Source organism: Thermobia domestica, chromosome 18 (genome assembly GCF_964235325.1).
Source record: "Thermobia domestica chromosome 18, izTheDome1.hap1.1, whole genome shotgun sequence".
Classification (NCBI taxonomy): Eukaryota; Metazoa; Arthropoda; class Insecta; order Zygentoma; family Lepismatidae; genus Thermobia; species Thermobia domestica.
This window is the reverse complement of record NC_137471.1, coordinates 126,603,116-126,621,245: the sequence shown is the minus strand read 5'-3', so window position 1 is coordinate 126,621,245 and position 18,130 is coordinate 126,603,116. Positions and strand designations below refer to the sequence as shown.

Below are 18,130 nucleotides of genomic sequence, written 5' to 3'. Positions count from 1 at the left end.
CTTCTTCCATTGCAATGTCATAAAACCCACTCCATTGAGCGACCATTCAAGTCGGCTCAAAGCCTGGGTTACAAGCCTTGCCATTGACGCTAACTTTCTCTCTCTCTCTCTCTCTCTCTCACACACACACACACAAAGAAACACACATCAATGCATTTACGTATCCTTGGGGGCATTGTCACACACACCAATACAAAAAATACATTCTCTCTCCTCATCTCTCTCTCTCTTTCCTTCAAAGTAACAACACAAATCCCCCCCGCCTTTCTCTCCGGTCCTAGTGTGACCTGTAGCCAAACCAAACTTTTTTCTTTTTTTTCCTCTCTCTCGCTCTCTCTTGGTTTCCATATTCCTTTGCAATGCTAGGCAACCTCTTTGTCCCCCTTACAGCGTTTATTCAGTCATTTTAAACCATCTTTTACGCCTAGCAAATTTATATATATATATATATATATATATATATATATATATATATATTTCTCTACGTCTCTTTCTCTGTTAACTCTCACACAAATCCTTCTATAAAACTCCAGGAAATACAACCCATTTCCGCTTCCCGTATTTCATTCTTAAATTTGTGATAAGGAAATCTCAATATCTTTTGGCAATCAGTTATTGCTAAAGTCATTTTGGTTATATAAACCTGAGGATTATTATTGCGTTTTCAAAAGCTTTTCATTGACTTTTATTTTTACCCAAATGGATCCAGGTTCTACTTTGTATTTTTGTTTGTGCGACATTCATTTTAATATTGCCCACTCATTCTCGTTTATGTGATGAGTTTTACTAGTGAAAAATTTGTGCAGTCTTCTACAGTTGATGTTTTTGCTTTAAATATATGTTTATCCAATAATACAGTACCCTTGGATAATATACTTGGTAATGTCCAATCATTTTAAAATTTGCATAGAAAAGAAAGAGTAAAAAATATCAATTGAGTTTCTTTTTATGAGATATAATTGAAATCAAGCCATTAAAATACAAGATGCACAGCAAATTAAAACATTGGAGGGAATATGGAAATAATCCCTAAAACTGTGGGACATAAAAACCTATGCAAAAAATCCCATTGAAATCATGACTTATCTAACAGAAATTCAAAGCCTAACACCCTTACATTTTTTACTATCCCCAAAATTTTTATGGAACGAAAATCAAAGAAAGCCTATAGCCAAACAAATAATCATTTTTAAGTAAATATTGGACTTAGAAAGAAGTTGGTCAAGTGCTATATCTGTGCCAATGGCCTATGTGTTCAAAACTTTAGCAATACGCAAGTTATAAATCTTCAAGTGTGTACTTCAAGGTGACAAATAAATTGTATATAAGGACAAACAAAATTATTTTAAAAACGGGTAGAAGAAAAGAGGTGGGTTTTATTCATCTTTCTTTTTGTTAATAATATTATTTTAATTGCATATAGTTTACGAAAAAATTCTTTTTTCTTCATATTAGTATAAAGGAAAAGGTGGAAGGAAAGCAAAGGATAGGAAGAAGATAAGCATAATTTTAAAAACAGATGAGTCAAAATCATAAAGCGTAAAAGAATTATTTTCCAGGTCTGACAAATGGCTGAATACTTAAATAATAATAATAATAATAATAATAATAATAATAATAATAATGAATATTTAAATAGCTGGAATGCTTAGTTGGATTCCAGCTCGCATTACCTAAAATTTGTCTTTTATTCATACATTCTCTAATTTAATCAACGTTTTTTTTCTAAGTTCAGAAAGCATCTTTAAGCAGCAATTGGGAATTATTTACAAAATTGTATTTTCAGCATTATTCTTTTTATAAGGTTTCTATAGAATTTTTTCCTATAATTTGAGCATGCAGTCACTCTTAAATTCCTGTGAAACTAATAACCTTCGCTGGCTCTTTCATAAAAAATAAATAAATAAACAGATTTCTAAAGTCATTCAGTAAAAATACAATATCTTACCTCACATGCAATCGCTTCGCTCCTTCTAGAACCGAAAGGTAACACTAAAAAACAACACCATAAAATTGTGGTCGCTATAAAGGTTTCCAACCAACCAACCTTAAAAACTTGATTTTTCACAGTGCAAATTACCTAAAGTAAACACATTGGAATTAAAAGGAAAAAAACTGTATATTTAATAAAACACCCAAATTATATTACCTATACTAATTTTCTTTTTTTCTTTTTCTTTTTCCATATTTACAATTTTTCTTTTTCTACATTTTTACACTTTTTTCTTTTTATTTACAATACGTCCATATTTACATGTTGATATTCAAAAATATTTACTAGTTATTTCATCAAGCATTTTTACTAGTGCGCAGTCCACTGCAAAGGTTGAAATATTAAATTCAAAGTTTGAATATAAAAAATTGCGTAAATCAACTACAGTATCATAATAGCGCTGGTCCATCCATATTTGCATATTTTGTTGCACTTCGTGTTGTACATTTTGATATATCATTCCCTCCGCATTCTCTTCCTCTTCAACAACAATTATCCCATCCTCCTCCTCTTCGGCAGCTAATTCAATCAGATCCTCCCCGTCCTCTTCCTCTTCAACAACTATTATCTCATCCTCCTCCTCTTCGGCAGCTAATTCAATCAGATCCTCCCCTCCTCCTCCTTTTCAACAACTATTATCTCATCCTCCTCCTTTTCATCAGCTAATTGAATCAGATCCTCCACCTCCTCCTCCTCCTCTTCAACAACTATTATCTCATCCTCCTCCTCTTCGGTATCTATTATTTGAACTTCCTCCTCCTCTTGGTAATCTATTATTTGAACTTCCTCCTCCTCTTGGTTATCTATTATTTCAACTTCCTCCTCCTCTTGGTAATTTAATGTGATAATTTCAACTTCCCGGTGCTCTGCCATCCTGCAACAAAAAAATAACAAATATGAATATAAAGTAACACTATAAAATTTCAAAGGTTATATTTAAGCAAGCGTGCTGTTAAAAATATATCAAAATAATTATGACCTTATTTTTTATGTCTCTCAACAATTCAGGCATTCAGTTATATAACTATCAATACCAAGTTACGGTTCTATTCTCAAAAATAAATAGTTACTGTACATTCAATACGCAGTTAAATTATCAGTCATTTCTCAAATATAACTCTTATAGTTATGCGGTTAACGCCTATAGTTTCATCTGTTAAAGTTATTTCATTATTTAAATATCAGTTCTAAAAACTTGGATCTTCAATACAAATAATGAGTGTAATATTTTTTATTTGTTCTCTTCTGAAAAAGCTGCTTTATTTATTTGTTTCCCACCAGTAAAAACTCCGTTGAGCTAAGCTCCCAAAATCATGTTTATAATGTAATTTACATATACTTCCAACAAAAGTAATATTTCCTTCCTTCATTCATAAAGAAACTAATTTTCTCTGCAATTTTTACCTTACTTTTAAAAGTAACCTACATAAAACTGATAACAAGGCCTTAAAAATCACCAATCTCAAATATTTTCTAACAGAATTACTTTGTATTCCTCCCCAAAAAAAATTCTGTCTCTCTCCCTATATGTGCAAAATATCAAATAGGTTACGTCCTTATTACGTTTGTATGCACGTATTCGTATCATTTAACCTTTTCATAATAAATACCAGACAAATTAAGCAACAGTTTTTTCCTAGGAAGCAGTAGTATTTATGATACTAGCAATGCAATATTCAGTTATCATAACGTTTTTATTTTACTTTTGCTACACAAATCCTAAACTAAAAAGTCGGAATATTCAGTTACTAAATTAATTTCCTCTAGTACATTTGGTCCATACTTTCGTTCTTTAGCTAAGTAACCTTATAATAGACAATATTATGTTTATAATTTTTTTCGGAATTCTTCCGTTTCCTTCCACACCCTTAAATATCATCTCCCTTTACCCTAACTTGCATTACAGTGCAATACAAAGTGTTAAGTGGGACAATAATGTGGATGGATCCGATAATTAATCATTTTTAGTATCATTTTATTGTTCATTGTTTTAAAGTTAATCTGATGCGAAATATTAATATAATAAAGTCATTTTGTGTTTATTAAAGAATCAGAGAAAAAGTAAACATTGTCATGGAGTAAGAAATTACGCATGATGTTGTTATTGTTTATATGTCGTCTAGACATAATGTGTACATTATGATGAAAAGACAGAAATTAAGAAAAGAGCTTGTAAGCTCTATGATGATGTAAAATATTTGTGTATTCAGTTTTGTTCACAGAATACATAATTTCGGATATGACATAATATGCAGACTAGCAGAAATAAGCTGTCTGAGAGTTCTAGACATGGCACAACAATGGAGAAACAAAAGTTTTCCAACAGCTATGACATTTTGACGTCATTCCAAAGTTGGGGGGACACATTCCATCGTCTGGAAGATGGAATAAAAAGCTATTCTTTGTTGCATTGAGGAGGAAGTTTAGATAGACCGATTCAAGCTAGTGCATGGAGTTAGTGTGAGAAACCACCAAAATATTTCACTTCCGGCTACCAGTCTGTAATTTTACACAGTTCTTATATGTATACCAAAGGAAAAGAATCCGCCGGGAGACACTTGATCTGACGTCCGGAACTCATGTGATGACGTAATCAAAATGGCGGACAGCTCGATTCAAAAAATAAGCCATATCTCCGTTATTTATGGACCGATTTTCTTCAAATTTGGCTCATTTTAAAGGAAATTAAATTTGCAATAAAACATGTTACCAAAATATTTCCTCTAAAATTAACCGTTTCGGAGTTATTTAAGAATGTAATAAATTAATGAGTATTTATTGAAGAAAAATACATAATAACTCCGAAACCCTTAGTTTTAGACGAAACACTTAGGTAACGTGTTATATTGTTAATTTCATTACCTTTAAAATGAGCTATTAATGAAGAAAATTGGTCCATAAATAACTGAGATATCACATATAGCGTGTTAATTACATTATTAAAATGGTGGTCACGACTTCTTACAGATAGCGACAAATTCAGCCAAAGTAATTCATTTCCATACACCAGTCCCAAATTTTACACAGTATTTATATACATAATAAATAATTTTAAAATACCTGGGAGACACTTGATTTAACACGTCGAACTCCGATGTTGACGTCATCAAAATGGCCGCCGGGATTAAAAACAGGTTTGCTTGAATACACTTAACTCCGTTACCAATCATTTTATTGAGTCTTCGAATTGTTCCATTTGAAAGAGCATGAAATAAGATACAAAAATGTTATTCAATTTAGTTTATAGGTAAATGGTTTATGAATTACCGTATCAGTGGCGTATTTACGATTTTGTTTCGGGAGGGGCTTTCCTAATTTTCGGGAGGGGGCTTTGCCTGGAAATGTGAAAATTCTGCAAGATATTTCATTTACTTTACTATACTAAGTAAGATTTCGGGGGGGCTTAAGCCCGGAAGCCACCCCCCTAAATACGCCACTGTACCGTATATATGGCGATGACAACTTGGAAGTGGATGTGAAGAACATCCGTACATTTCCTTCTAGTAGATGGCAAAAGTTTCTACTTGAAGAAAACGCAAAAACATTGTACTGGAAGACCACCATGGGACTAGAATGTTTCCTTTTAGATTAGGTCCGCAACATTCGACAGGGCAGTTTGATAGACTTTATTTCTACTCTGGAAAACAATTTTCCATGGATGTTTGCTCTCGATCATACTATGCGCGATGGCTGCCAGTGTTTTTGTACAACTTAAAGCAACTGCCAGAGATGCACCCAACAATGTTCCGTAAGTTCCGAAACGGAAATATATCTGGCTGCAAAACTAAAAGAAAATTTTCCAGGATGGCACATGACTAGTTACATGAGCAGAACAACAACCTAATTAAAAATTCTTCAATTAACCTATTCCGTCTGTCAAGGGGAGGGGCTATTGCAATGGATGGTTGCAGGACCCGAAGTTGTCCGCATGATTGGAGAGTTCGAAAAGGATCGGAACCTGAAATCGTAAATCACTTCCGAGAAGCATCATGAAAATACTCGAAGTTTTCATAAGAAATTCGAAAACCATGTTTCTGCCCTTGTTGAAGTGTTTGAATCACACGGCAACCCATTCGAAGATGACGAATTAACTACAGTCAACAGCAGTAGAATCATTCTCCCAGAAGAAAATGCGATGAGCGTCATGTCGGCAAATGCTACAGGGAAAAGCCAATTTGATACGTTTGTCGAAGATCGGTTGATCCTCAGAAAAGTTTCCATCCATGAAGTCATCAAAAGAAACAACCTTCCCTTGATGAGTGCTAAGAAAGTTACAGTTAAGTCCAAAGACAAGCAGAAAATAGTAGACCTGAGAAAAGACAGCACTCTTTTTGTCAATTGTACGTTGCTAGTCAATCAAGGGGAATTGACGTCAAAAAGTTCTTTACTCATGAAAATAGCTCACGTCCACCTTCCATATCCGACCGCTGTAAGCTCGGAAAATCAATTTTAAAAAATCCGACGTGGTGTCCTAAATCGTCGAGTCAAGTGGAGTTCGGGTGACCACTGCTCATGAGCCCGAAGTTTCTTCGCTCATAATCGATGCAGCAGCCTTGATCCATATGCTTGTCCCTAAATCCAGCCGGACATTTCAAGAGTACTGCAACCAGATTGTTAAACCATACATTCTAGTGAGATTAAGATCTGTGGAAAGAGTTGACCTAGTTTTTGACCGCTACCTAGAAGGAAGCCTAGAAAGTGACGTAAGACAGTCGAGAGGGTTTGGGCTCAAAATAAATGTAAAATCTAATGTTGTCATCCCCAAATCTTTCAGTAAGTTCCTTGCTCACAGTAAAAACAAAGAAGAACTCTTTGAATTTTTAGCAGAAAACCTGGTCAAAATGGATCTCCCCGCCAGGAAAAAAGTCATTTGCACCTACAGAGACACGGTAATTGGATCGCAAGCGGAGGTGACATTTGAAGCTATATCTTCGGAATTCCATGAAGAGGCCGAAGCCCGTCTCCTACTTCATGTATGGCATGCCATGGAATACTCAGGGTGCTCTTAGGTCGTGGTGAAAACTGTTGATAGTGACGTGGTAGTAATTGCTATATATGCCTTTTCTAGACTCAATATACTGAAAGAATTGTGGATTGAATACGGCAATGGAAAGCAACTCCAATACCTTCCGATCCACGAGTTGCACAACAAAGTTCCACGAAGAGTTCCAGATCTGTTGCTTTTCTTCCATGCATTTATGGGGGCTGACACTGTGTCAAGTTTTGTAAGTATTGGTAAAACCAATGCATGGAAAACGTGGATGAATTTCCAAAATATAGACAAAGCTTTTTCGGCATATTGTCAAGTTCTGGACAACATCTCTGACACGTTTTTACTCATTCAACGCTTTGTAGTTCTTATGTACCATTCATCAAGTTCTGCAGAGACCGTCAATGAGGCCAGGCGGATTCTCTTTATCCAGCAAAACAGACCCATTAAAAATATTCCACCAACCAGCAACGCTCTGTTGCAACACTTGAAGAGGGCCATCCTACAATGTTCTTTGTGGACAAACTGTCTTCAACGGAACAGTCAACGCTTGGATCCTTGTGAGTGGGAATGGAAGAAGATCGCAGAGCCCTTCTGGTCGACAAGCGCAAACTTCACCATGGAAAAGCTAAAAGAGTTGATAGCATGGAAGTGCAAACAGATTTGCACGCGCTGTCGATTTTAAAAATACACGAACTTTGCACTTTACTTTGTAGTTGTGAGGGTCAATGCAGAAATTAAGTTTAATCTTACAAACTTGTAATTTTGTTTAAAGTTTACATTGTTTTCAATAGTTGTGGCTTCCGCGTTAATAATCCATATGGACTGTACATGTTTTCATTGTGAGACACTGTTGTAAATATCTGTTACTGTTCCTAAAAAAACAAAGGATTTTTTTTTCATTTTTGCCAATCAGTAAAAAGAGGGCATTGGATCCACTAAAAGATGCAAATAACTATTTTTATTTTCATGTTCACTCTTTTGTGGTATAAATTATAATTAAAGACGAATCACTCTTAAAAAAATTATACAAGCATGCAACATTGCAATGGATGTAATGTGTTTACTTGAGTTAACGCCTCTTATAATGACAGAAATGTCATTGCAAAATATATTAAGCCAACAGTAACCATTTTAAAACATTGTTTTTACCCCCTTCCACGTTGTCATTGTCATAAACCATTTAAAATCGAATAAAATTTTGTAGTTTATTTCATGCTCTTTCAAATGGAACAATTGGAAGACTCAATAAAATAATTGGTAACGGAGTTAAGTGTATTTAAGCAAACCTGTTTTTAATCCCGGCGGCCATTTTGATGACGTCAACATAGGAGTTCGACGTGTTAAATCATGTGTCTCCCAGGTATTTTAAAATTATTTATTATGTATATAAACACTGTGCAAAATTTGGAACTGGTATATGGAAGTGAAGTATTTTGGGTGAATTTGTCGCTATGTGTTAGAAGTTGTGACCACCATTTTAATAATGTAATTAACACGTTATATGTGATATCTCAGTTATTTATGGACCGATTTTCTTCATTAATACCTCATTTTAAAGGTATTAAAATTAACAATATAACACGTTAGCTAAGTGTTTCGTCTAAAACTAAGGGTTTCGGAGTTATTATGTATTTTTCTTCAATCAATACTCATTAATTTATTACATTCTTAAATAACTCCGAAACGGTTAATTTTAGGGGAAATATTTTGGTAACGTGTTTTATTGCAAATTTAATTTCCTTTAAAATGAGCCAAGTTTGAAGAAAATCGGTCCATAAATAACGGAGATATGGCTTATTTTTTGAATCAAGCTGTCCGCCATTTTGATGACGTCATCTCACGAGTTCTGGACATTGGATCGAGTGTCTCCCGGCGGTTTTCTGTTCTTTGGTATACATATAAGAACGTGTAAAATGGCAGACTGGTAGCCGGAAGTGAAATATTTTTACGCTAACTCCACGCACTAAGCGTGAACATCCTAGGAAGAAGGTGAACGAGGTGCATGAAACCTCGGTCCCAGGTTCGAGACCAGAAGACCTCCAGTTGTCGGTTGACAGCTGGACACCAGACAACAAGTATCCAGTTCCAATTCATCACCCATGGTTCAGACAACAGGCGTATCCAGGTATGTCATCGGCTGTGTTGTGGCCTATGTTTAACTTCTCAGAAGTTTGTAGATACTGAGTCTGAGAGTGTCATGTCATATCCAAACGCTTAACATCACACATCACACTTAACTTATTAAATCAGAATATAGTTGTTATTTAAAGTTATTTGATGTTGGTCATTTACTATAACCTCTCGCTAAATTATGGTTTATTCCTGTCCATTCCGGATAGTGGACAGAAGCGACCTAACTGCATCACTTTAAGCATCTTTCACCCCCATTATTTAGGCACCGATGCAGTGAGGTTGAAATGGTGGAGGCGACCTAAGTTCGATCCTTGGAAGTAGATTACCCACCATTGAAATGGTGGAGGTAGCCCTAGGTTCGATCTCCGGGAGGTTTAGTATTTAAAAAATTTTAGTAACCCACCATTGAAATGGTGGAAAGCGACCGTTGGTTCGGTTCCCGGGTTGTTCATAGTTGTAACAAATAAATTATCTACTAAGAACATGGTAAAAGCGACTGTTGTTTCGAGAGTAAATAGTAGTATAGTCACTAGGATATAAGTATGGCTAGAGGCCATAAGGATAAATTAACCCACACCGCCCGCCCTTCCTGGGTGATAGAATTAGGCTTACTACTATTCGAAATATTATCACTAACGCAGCAGTGCTGTCACCATTGTGGTTCATCCAGCGAAATGCTTGGATGATATGATAAGTATTCACCGCACTTAGATATGTAAATAGTAGAGAACAAAGTCATCAAATGTATATAAGTTTTAGTAGTAATAAGTTTAAATATTCATAGAATGGGATAGGTAAATTCCTACATTAATATAGTTATAGTTTAAGTAATTAAGTAGTATGTTAGACATAGGTTAATGTTAGTATTAGTATTGGTATTAGGTTATTATTATAGAATTAAGTAGGTTAGAATAAAATAGGATTAAGCGATATAGTTAAATATAGTAAATAAATAAAACTAAAGATTTAAATAATGAGATAAATTAATTAATAAATGAAGATAAAGATTTAAAGGATAAAGAGATTATGTAAACATAAAAAGTACGAAGAAGTGATTAATCTAATGATAAATAGAGAAGAAATAAGAAATATGATTTATGACGTTAAAGAAGAACTATAAGATTATTAAGCTATCGATAAAAAGAAATATAGGAGATAAGAATATCTAGAATGTAAGAGGCAAAGTTTAGACAAATGAAAAAAAAATGTATGATGATAATTTGTGAATAATGACTATAGTTGTATAAGATTAAAAGTAATAAAGTAATTGGGATAAAACAGAAAAAAATTAGGCAAATTTTCTTAGAGGAAAATACTAGGTAGACGGGAAGTCACATTCTCGTCGAGTTAAAAGTGGGTCTTACCAAAACGTCGATGAGAATATTTTATGTAGAGATTCACATAAGACTTCGATGGTAAAGTAAGAAGAGACACAGAGGATGCCTTGTTTACCATTTGTAAAGCGGTGACAAATTTTTTTTGGGGTGAGTCCAGTTTATCTAGAATAATCCGAAGAGTACCAAATTAATAGTTAAAAATCTAGTTTCTAATTGAAAAAAAATAATAAGTACGTAGTATGAGGAGAAACATGAAGTAGCAAGAATAGTAATGTAAAGTAATTTTTAGAAAAATAATAGAAGAGAGGCTGGCGAATCTAGTAGTAACTAGGTTTGTTTCAGGCCTAGAAGTAAAGAGTAAAGTAATCAACGAGTCATTAACACTTATTGTCATTAGGATTGAGAGGAAAGTGAGAAGGAAAGTAAGATCTGGAGAGAATGAGAAATAGTGAAGTAGACGAATAGAGAAATAAACTATGATAGCATAAAGATAGAAGATATAGTGACAATTTAGAAATAATTATGGATTTGACGTAAAAACTTACCTGAGTTAGACAAGTAATATATATATAAAGAAATATGAATATAGAAAAGATTATAGAAAAAGAATATGAGATATATTATAGAAATAGATGAAGTATATAGATATAAATAGAAAGCGCTAAGAAGTGATAATAAAGAAGAAATATATTATATAGTATATAGTACGTAAAAAGAAATAAGTTTAGGGAATAAAAAGATACAGGTATGACTGATCTAAAGTTGCCCTAAACAAAGATATAGAAATAATTGGAGACGATAAATAAATATCTTCGTTAATAGACGAAATTAAAGGGATCGTTTCAAAGATGAGGCCAAGGCATTTAATTTAATATAATAGTTTGCGTACGTAAGTTAAGTACTTCAAGTGATAGTTACAGAATTATGACGTTAAAATAAATGGATATAGACTACGGCGAAAATAATTTGTTGTTGATTAGCTACCAACAACGAAAGTTAAGCCAATGCACTGATAGGAATAAGAATACCGAATTTTAGGATTAATTAAAATTTAATTATCTGCAGGTCAGGTGATGTAAATTTTATACCGAATATTGACGAACGGGTATAGTTGAGAGATATTTTGACTATAATACGTAGTATAATACCGATTTTGTAAAAAAAAAAAAAAGAAAATATTTAGGAGTATGAAAAAGAATGATATTTTCGAAAAAAAAAGAATATAAATAAATAAAGACTAGTAATATAATGTAATTTTAATAGATAGGTTTTTTAATAATAAGGTAACTAAGAACAAAGCATGTTTATAGATGGACGGCAAGGTGGACCGCCGTTTAGCATCCAAAGTCCGAATCCGAAGCCGAAAGAAATTTCGGTTTCCATCGATCAAAACCCCGAATCTGTAAACAAGTTTTGGTTTTAGTTATCGTTAGTTAGGGTAAATAAATAAATTGTGAATTAAATAAATAGAGTAATTTAAATAACATAACGCGGAGAATAATAATAATAATAATATAAATGTAAATATAATTAATTAATATTTGTACTTACCAAATAGTAATAATAATATCCATCTAGACGTAATTCATGTAACCGTAGTTCAATAAAGATAACGGAAATACACTACACGAAAACACATAGCACTATTAAACTAAAAGTATGACATTCTCGGATTGCAGTACTGATAATAGATGAGTTTTTATCATAGGTCAATCAGTGGATCGATGACAGATCAATTGTTCGAAAATTGATCAACATTTCGAATATTGTTCACGAGTTCTGAAATAGAAAGAACTTGTTGCAGACCGACGTGGTGTCGGTAGATTGAAAAGTGGGACACGTAGACGAAGATTGATGGTCAAGGTTGGCAAGGAAAAACACTGATTCAGCAGTGAGTTGAAGTGAATCAAGTGTTGCCAATTACACAAAAACAGATTGTGGTAATTGGTGTAGTTTTGGCAAAGTGAAGTTTTTGTTTTTGGCATTGGTAGTGATAATTAAGTGGAAAAAAAATCGCAAAAAAGTGTGAAATCAACATGGTAGTGTTTTCGTAGATTGAATTACAGCTTTAGTGAAGAAAGAAAAATATATCAGGTAAGATTAAATTCCTGATGAGCGAAGGAAAAACATTAGAGTTGGAAAGTAAGATAAAGAGTTATGCATGGACATCCGGAAGGAAATTCCATCCTTCGGAGGTGCGAAACGAATTGATAGTTCAAGTAAGCATATATGTATCATCGTTTGTGAGTTGAGCTTCAAGAAGTTCAAGGTTTAGATAACAGATGGCGCAAGAATACGTTCTAGAAACTGTATGGATATGATGAACACTTGAAAAAAAACGTAAATAAACAAAGATACCGAATAAATGAATTAAATAGTAATATTGTGATTAAATAAAGATTTTTTTAAGAATAAATAAGACAAATAGTTAAGAGAAGTATTATTTATATGTTTAAAATGATTAATAGCATTTGTTTGAAAAAGATATACTATGTTAATAAGATTATTATTGTTTTAAAATAGGTAAATAAAAGCCGATCTCCACGGAGATCTAGTCGGTATCGATGCTACCTTAGTTTTGAAGAGGGAGCATGTGGATGGATCCGATAATTAATCATTTTTAGTATCATTTTATTGTTCATTGTTTTAAAGTTAATCTGATTCGAAATATTAATATAATAAAGTCATTTTGTTTTTATTAAAGAATCAGAGAAAAAGTAAACATTGTCATGGAGTAAGAAATTACGCATGATGTTATTGTTTATATGTCGTCTAGACATAATGTGTACATTATGATGAAAAGACAGAAATTAAGAAAAGAGCTTGTAAGCTCTATGATGATGTAAAATATTTGTGTATTCAGCTTTGTTCACAGAATACATAATTTCGGATATGACATAATATGCAGACTAGCAGAAATAAGCTGTCTGAGAGTTTTGGACATGGCACAACAATGGAGAAACGAAAGTTTTCCAACATCTATGACATTTTGACGTCATTCCAAAGTTGGGGGGACACATTCCATCGTCTGGAAGATGGAATAAAAAGCTATTCTTTGTTGCATTGAGGAGGAAGTTTAGATAAAGCGATTCAAGTGTGAACATCCTAGGAAGAAGGTGAACGAGGTGCATGAAACCTCGGTCTCAGGTTCGAGACCAGACGACCTCCAGTTGTCGGTTGACAGCTGGACACCAGACAACAAGTATCCAGTACCAATTCATCACCCATGGTTCAAACAGGCGTATCCAGGTATGTCATCGGCTGTGTTGTGGCCTATGTTTAACTTCTCAGAAGTTTGTAGGTACTGAGTCTGAGAGTGTCATGTCATATCCAAACGCTTAACATCACACATCACACTTAACTTATTAAATCAGAATATAGTTGTTATTTAAAGTTATTTGATGTTGGTCATTTACTATAGCCTCTCGCTAAATTATGGTTTATTCCTGTCCATTCCGGATAGTGGACAGAAGCGACCTAACTGCGTCACTTTAAGCATTTTTCATTCCCATTATTTAGGCACCGATGCAGTGAGGTTGAAAATAAGTATTCATTATTTTGAATAAATTAATATAAGGAAACAAAAATCAATTTTCCTAAAAAAATCTACTTCATACCTATATTTTAAATAAGGTCTTGCAATATACTTAATTTAATTTTTCTATACTTATATTTCTATAATATAAAACATGAATTTACTTTCAGTTTAACTAAATATTTTATCTTGTATTCTGCATTCAAACCATTATTCTAATAAATATTAAGCAAATGATTATACTTTAGACCCAAGTGTTTTTTGTGTTTCCCGCATTTCATTTTTTATTGCACTTCCAATAAGGTCAATTACACAAAACTGTACAAGACTTATAACACAACATAAAATTCAATAATAATAATAATAATAATAATAATAATAATAATAATAATAATAATAATAATAATAATAATATTTAACTCGGGGCACACTCCCCCTAAATTTTTCGGTCTCCCTCAAATACTGCTATTGCCAATAAAACTCATTATAGGTATCAAATAATTTTAGGTACCAAAACATTTCTCTGGAAGTTACTAGTTTAATCCAGACTATTATCACAAGGGGTTTTGCCCAATTCTTTAGCTAACAAATATATTTGGTTTCAGGACACAATGGGTTACTAATAATCCGATTATTTCTGCTTCAAAAATGTGTCTAATTAATCATGGCCATGTAAGTTTGTGGTTTTATTTCTTTACTTCCCACTTTTTTTTAAATACTTATTACTCATGTTTATAGCTTAATGGATATATGATCATGGTACACTTCCACCTATGGCAATTTACATGTCATAAATGTTGTTTTTTTTCCAATATTAAAAACTGTCATCGGAAAACTGTTACATAACAACAGCCATTTAAAGCCATAGTACTATTACGTAACCTTCTATGTACATGCAAAAATACATGGCAATCTACAGTTTTGCAATTAAGGTACCGGTGCCTTTATCGTAAAAACAATTCAGTTCAATTTACCACATTAACTCAACTAATTCCAATTCCACGTTATTTTGTAAGTCTCATCTTACATAGCCTTGCTTTTAAAATTATCAACTAAATTTAAAATACAACCAAGCATTGCTTATGTTTTTCCAATTCAACAATTAACTAAAAGTTTATATCTCATATCCTCTTTCTAATAATAAATTCAAATACATATTAAGAGGGTCGCGGTAGCTCAGTGCTATAGCGCTCACCTCCGGTGCTTGGGGTCCCTCATTCAATACCAGTTCACGCTATATAAACTTTGTCATAAACAAACACCATACACGTAAATTTTTTCGGGGTTCTCCCGTTACCGCCCACTTGCTTCATTCCGCCATTTCACTCATCTCTCATCTTCACCGTCTCTAGCCTAGTGATGGGTAAATTCCCGGTAAGATATTTTTCGGAAATATTCCCGGGAAGATTCCCAAAATGGGAATTTATCCGGGAATTTATGTACAATTACAAAGAAAATTGCATTCTATTACTATACTATGGTTTCAAACATAAATTCATTTTATATCACAGTATGTTATTACTGTTGTCCCCATAGGGGTCTTTAAAATGTATATTCTGAACGATGCTATCTTATTTTATTAATATTCTATTATATTTAGAGAGTACGCATAAATGTATAGTTAATTAATATATGTTCTATCAATTAAATATGTGTGAAAAAATTTTATAGTAAGTCCTAATACTTTTAAACCGCTAAACAGTTTAAATTTATATATAAGTGGATTTGCTAAACTTGACTCTACTAATAATATTATAAACACATTAAATTTATAAATTTTATAAACTAATTAGATTGGGTAAATGCTAGAAGATACATGTCTGACCAATTTATCAACATTTGCGCATACATATTTATGTTCACAAAATTTGCAAGATACTTATTTATCTTTATATTTTAGCACGTAACACTTCCATACACGACCTTTCATTCTACCTATTTCTCGAAATTCACATGTAATACATTAATTCACATGTAAGAGAAGTCCGAGTACCTCTTCAGAAATTAGAGTCAGAGATTCCCGGGAAGATATTTTTTCGGGAAAATTCCCCAAAATGGGAATTTTCCGGAATTTATGTACAATCACAAAGAAAATTGCATTCTATTATTATATTATAATTTCAAAGATAAATTCGTTTTTATATCACAGTATGTTATTACTGTTGTCCCCAGAGGAGTCTTTAAAATGTATATTCTGAACGATGTTATGTTATTTTATTAATATTCTATTATATTTAGAGAGTACGCATAAATGGATATTTATTTACAATAGGGTTCTATGAAAGTAAATATATTTTAAAAATGGTATAGTAAGTCCACATACTTTTAAACCGCTAAACAGTTTAAATTTACATGTAAGTGGCTTTTCTAAACTTGACTGTACTACTGATATTATAAACATATTAAATTTTTAAATGTTATAAATAATTTTGTCAACATTTGCGCATAAATATGTATGTTCACAATATTTGCAAGATACTTTCTTATCTTTATAATTTTGTATGTTACATTGCCACACACGACATTTCCTCCTGCCCATTTCTCGAAATTTCGTGCGTTAATTCACATGTAAGAGAAGTCCGAGTACCTCTTCAGAAATTCGAGTCAGAGAGAGGAGACAGACCGACGTCTATTACTAACGGTGGTTCAGGGTTTATTAATAGTACTTCATCTCTATTTCTACATAAGTTTACTTAATTCTAAATTACTTTACAAAATGGTTCCTTTTCATCATTTGTAAATTAGTACTTTGCTAATTTTGGCTGTTGTTTAGCATTGGGGGCAGGGGTGTAGCCAGCAGGTTTATGTAGGAGGGGCCGTCGTTTTTGACGGGGGGCAGCTACAAAGCCAAAAGAAATTATGTTACATCTAGTGGTTTTGAGGCCTAAAAAACGGCAAATTTTGGTTTTCTTCCGGGGAAACTAAAAACACTGGTTGCTAGCTTATTATTATTATTATTATTATTATTATTATTATTATTATTATTATTATTATTATAAGTTTTTTGTCCATAAATTATATTCCAGGTAGTATTTATTAAGTTTAACCAATAATTACTGTCCCGGACTAAACGTTGTACCTTTGTGCATAACTATTTTAGTTCAAGCCCTTGTACACAAAACCTATCTACATAAGGCTGATTTCCTTTGAAATTTCACTTATTTTCTTTAAGATTTCCTGACAAAAATAATTATTTATTATTCGTGACTAAAAAAAACATAATTATTTTATTAACATCTATGTCTCATTTCCTGTTCTAGGGGCCGTCCACATATTACGTAACGTTATTTTGACCAATTTTTACCCCCTCCCTCCTGCTTGTCACCCTTCGTAACGCAAGACCGAACCCCTCCCCTTTGTTACGTAACACTTTTTGATCCTTGTTTTTTCATTATTTTGATTATTTTAGGGGTTATTACAATAAAAAAAGTATTTTTAATGGTAGAACTTTTTCTTACAAAATACTTATATTATTGTGAACATATTTGCAGCGTTTTTAGCCAACAAATCAAAGTATTCAAAAATGGTAAACCAATAATAATATTTTAACTCCATAAGCTTGTTTAATTAACCAATCCTAATTCTTCAAAACTACTGTCGTTTCCCCAAGGAGATCGCACCCATCATTTTAGGTCACTGGTGGTTGACAAGGAGAAAGTACTGCGGAAGATGCAGTTAAAACAAAGGATGTTACACATAGAGGATCCGCCCATATGTATCTTCATCCTATTGTTGGCTCAAAACATTCAAATCCTATTGGGCGGAGTGGGCAGAGTAGGGGTGGCGAAAGTGTGACGTATGGTTTCAAGATTTTGTTGTAAGGGCAGATCCTCTATTTTATAAGATTCTTGGTTAAAACAGGATTTAAAGAAATAACATCGACCTTTTCTTCCGAGATCCAGGATGCCTCGTGCATTTGAAGTTCACCAGTGTTAACGATGCAGAGTTCTGTTCCTCGTCGACCACAGATTCGAAGTGGCTGCACACGTGAAGGAGCAGGAACATCTCGTTTGTAAACAAGCTTTCGAGCATCTTCTTTGGGCTCCGGACTTCAGTTTACCACTTTACAAATTCTTTTTTTTTTCCCTAAATCAGTGCGAGAATGCAAATAATCTCGATTTCTTCAGAAATATTCAAAT

At 33.1% G+C, this 18,130-nt stretch overlaps 1 long non-coding RNA gene across 1 annotated transcript in view; it reads right to left on the bottom strand.

Annotated features, from left to right (window-relative positions):
* Window positions 1-2,167: 2,167 nt before the first annotated feature.
* LOC145675535 (uncharacterized) overlaps window positions 2,168-18,130 on the bottom strand; it is a 33,437-nt gene continuing 17,474 nt past the window's right edge. Inside the window, exon 3 of the long non-coding RNA XR_014129146.1 lies at window positions 2,168-2,867. This is a non-coding gene — a long non-coding RNA (uncharacterized LOC145675535). The remainder of the gene's footprint in view (window positions 2,868-18,130) is intronic.